This window comes from Pogona vitticeps, chromosome 2 (genome assembly GCF_051106095.1).
Source record: "Pogona vitticeps strain Pit_001003342236 chromosome 2, PviZW2.1, whole genome shotgun sequence".
Lineage (NCBI taxonomy): Eukaryota > Metazoa > Chordata > Lepidosauria > Squamata > Agamidae > Pogona > Pogona vitticeps.
The window spans coordinates 253,569,996-253,574,146 of NC_135784.1; positions in this window are offsets into that span (position 1 = coordinate 253,569,996).

A 4,151-nucleotide genomic window follows, 5' to 3' on the forward strand; every position below is an offset into this window, starting at 1 on the left:
TTGTAACTACTGTAATAAGAATAGGAGGTGAAGTACATGACTCTGATTCTAATTAATCACTTTCTCCGAAGATTCTTGAGCCCCAAAAAGCAGGCAATGCCATGAGATGGAGCATCCTCCAATTATCCCATATAGGTGAAAGCAGAGTCCGACTTCAATTGAAAGAGAAAAGCAGAGTGAAAAAAAAGCTATGTGATTTAGATGCAAATTTCAAATTATGTTACCCTGGAGAAGGAAGACAAGGTGCTTTAGATTGCATCTTGAGGCACATGGCCCCCTGCAACATTCATCCTCTCTCAATGGTCTGGTGGCCATGCTGAGTGGACATGGTGGGAGTAATATTTATTTATTTATTTATTTATTCAATTTATATGCCGCCCAAACTACCCAGAGGTCTCTGGGCGGCTTACAATAATTAAAACAATAATAGTCTAACATCTGGGCATATCAGTTTGTGGAAGCCTGGTATCTGCTTTTAAAGTTTCTGAGCACTTTGAAGCCAAAGAAGTTTTGGAAGAAAAAAGCAGAAAAGTGGGTGCTGAGTTAACCAAGCCTGAACTCTCACTAGAGTGAAAATGAGTTACCTATGCCTGATGGCACATAGCATCTTTGGAGTTTTTTTTTCTTAATTACCTAACAACGGTATAATGACAACATGGCTGCAATAGACACCAAAACTCTGCTAACATAATGTAAGACCATCCCCAGTCACAAAGCAAAACAACCCCAGTAACTGCACAGATTAAATGAGTGAACTTCTGAATATTTATTCTATATTTTTTTAATATACATATTTAAAATACTTTTATACCAGAATTAGAAACTCTTTTTAATGTCTATTTGTCCAGGAAGGAGTTATAAAATTCTTCTCCTGAGAGTCATTTAATTTTATTCTGACTGGCAGGGTCAAAAGATCAGATTTCCCTTGGGGTTTTAAATGCTTATGTTTAGAATGTTCATCCTGCTAATAAAGGCAGAAAGTCAGAATTTCTCATTGAAATTGCTTTTCTCAGATTCAGTTTAATACCTCCCCCCCCCCAAGCTTGGACACTTCCCAATTTTTTAAAAAAGAGGGCTGGGACTGACCATTCTCTTTCAAAATAAGCAACTTTGGTCTTTTCAATATGTTTGAACTATTTTAAATCTATTTTAAATTTGCAGACGGAAGAGTTTTCATTGTCTGCATGGTGGGGGAGGGGAAACAGTTTTATAATCATAGATAGAAAAACATTTCACCAAATATCCCCAAAGTTGACAGAGGAAGAACAAACTGTCTGCTACCTGTGTCAAATTTGGTGCTGATTATACTTATAAAAACGTTGAAACTGGATCTTGAATCAGCACCAAATTTGACACAGGTAGCAGACAGTTTGTTCTTCCTCTGTCAAATTTGGGGATATATATAAAACTTTGAAACTGGACCTTGAATCAGCACCATATTTATTTGGGGTGCCCCCATTTTTAGAATTGCCTTATGGGATGCTGATTTGCTCCATTGCACAACGCCTATTGCTGCACTCACATGCAGCAATAATCCAATGCAAAATATTTTCCCGTCTTATTTACTTGCCACTGCAGACTATCAACACTGAAGCACTGAAGTTCCTTGCTGCCACTGTGGACATCAAGAAACACACAGGAGCTCTTACCTGTAACAAGAAGGGAATCCTTGCATACATACAAATTAGAGATGGCAGATGCTGTTCTCTGTCAGGTGATTCTGTCTAACTAACACAGCAACAAGATAGACATTGCCAAGCTTTAGAGAGGGAAGAATCTGTCCATTACTCCCACATCTGACATTTTTAAATCCCACTTTTTTCACAGCCAGAATAAGAAGAAAAGTAAACATGTTGGTAAATTGTTACAGACACTGAACTGAAACAAAAGATGGGAAGGTTTTGTTGCCAATGGCATCAAAAGCACAGTCAAGATATAGGGAAACTGTACTATGCAAAACCCTGTGGCCACCATCACGAAAACCTCCACACTGGCATTCACTGGTGGACAGGTTTGTTGTTGTTTAGTCGTTAAGTCATGTCCGACTCTTTGTGACCCCATGGACCAGGGCACGCCAGGCCCTCCTGTCTTCCACTGCCTCCCAGAGTTTGGTCAAATTCATGTTGGTTGCTTCGATTACACTGTCCAGCCATCTCATCCTCTGTCGTCCCTTCTCCTCTTGCCTTCACACTTTCCTAACATCAAGGTCTTTTCCAAGGAGTCTTCTCTTCTCATGAGATGGCCAAAGTATTGGAGCCTCAGCTTCAGGATCTGTTCTTCCAGTGAGCACTCAGGGTTTATTTCCTTTAAAATGGATAGGTTTGTTCTCTTTGCAGTCCAGGGGACTCTCCAGAGTCTCCTCCAGCACCACAGTTCAAAAGCATCAATTCCTCAGCGGTCAGCTTTCTTTATGTTCCAGCTCTCACTTCCATACAGGGAAAACCATAGCTTTGACTATGCAGACTTTTATTGGCAAGGTGATGTCTCTGCTTTTTAGGATGCTATCAAGATTTGTCATTGCTTTCTTTATGGTCCATACAAACATCTCTCACTTCCATACATCACTACTAGAAAAACCATAGCTTTGACTATGCGGACCTTTGTCGGCAAGGGGATGTCTCTGCTTTTTAAGATACTGTCTAGGTTTCCCATTGCCTTCCTCCCAAGAAGTAAGCATCTTTTAATTTCATGGCCGCTGTTACCATCTGCAGTGATCATGGAGCCCAAGAAAGTCAAATCTGTCACTGCCTCTATATCTTCCCCTTCTCTTTGCCAGGAGTTGATGGGGCCAGTGGTCATGAACTTAGTTTTTTTGATGTTGAGTTTCAGACCATTTTTGGCACTCTCCTCCTTCACCCTCATTAAGAGGTTCTTTTATCCCTCACTTTCTGCCATCAGAGTGGTATCATCTGCATATCTGAGGCTGTTGATATTTCTTCTGGCAATCTTAATTCTGGCCTGGTGGACAGGTACTAACACATAAACTTATCCAAACATCAAACCAAACCAAAGCGTGCTGCTTATATAGCACCCCATAGTGCTTCAAGCACTCGCTGAGCGGTTTACAAGTTAATTATGCAGGCTACCAACCTCAGACTGATAGAAGGCTGAGTCAACCTTGAGCCAACTACTCAGGATAGAACCACGGGTCATGAGCACAGTTTTGGCTAAAGTACAGCAGTTTAACCTCTGCGCTACGAGGCTCTCACCAACCTGAGGAGTAGAGGTGGTGGTTGCACTCATTTTTTTTTCTGAGAGGAATGGTAAGCATCTGAGTCAGCTAATGGTATGACTAGATAGCCTGCCTTCAGTTTGGGAACATCATCCTCACCAGCTACATGACACCAGTTGCACCAAATACCAGTAGTCTCCAACTAGAAGATCAAGCAAAAGAGGATCATAATGATTGACATGCTTAGTCCTTCTTTCCACTTGAAAATAGTGTTCAAGCTAAACAGAACGTACCAACATCATGAAATGGAATGCAAACCAAAAAAAGAGAGGACAATATAGGTAAAGGTTCCCCTTGACAATTTGTCCAGTGGTGTCCGACTCTACGGGGCCTAGCGTGGCCTAGGCTCTGCAGCTCCCTCCATTTCTTCTTATTAAAGAAGAACAGTCTTGATAAAGTTTCACTTCTTTTGAATCCATGATAATAATCAGGAATATGACATTTTAAAGAAGAAATTTAAAGTGTGATGGAGGAAAAATTTGAGGTGGACAAATTACCATATTTTTCTGTGTATAAAACACTTTTTCCTAAAATAATGAGAGAAAAATTGAGGGTTGTTTTATACATGGAAAGCAGCAGGAGGAGTCAGAGACTGAGGCAAAGAAACAGCCGGGGTCGTCCGCCTCTCGCGGCTGCCCATGGACTGCTGCCACCGTTGCCCAATCAGAGTGATTGGGCAGAAGAGAGAGGTGGCCAAGCATGGCTGCTTCTTTACCTCTGTCTCCGCCTCCTGCTGCTGCTGCCACTGGTTGCGGGCTCAGTGATCCTGCAGCCCTTTGATCCCTGCTTTTCCCTTCCTTTTGCTAAGACCTGGGTTTAGGAAGTGGCGGGGAAAGCAGCAATCAAAATTTCAAATATGGGGTTAGAAAAGGGGGTCGTCTTATACATCATTGTCATCTCATAAACGGAAAAATATGTT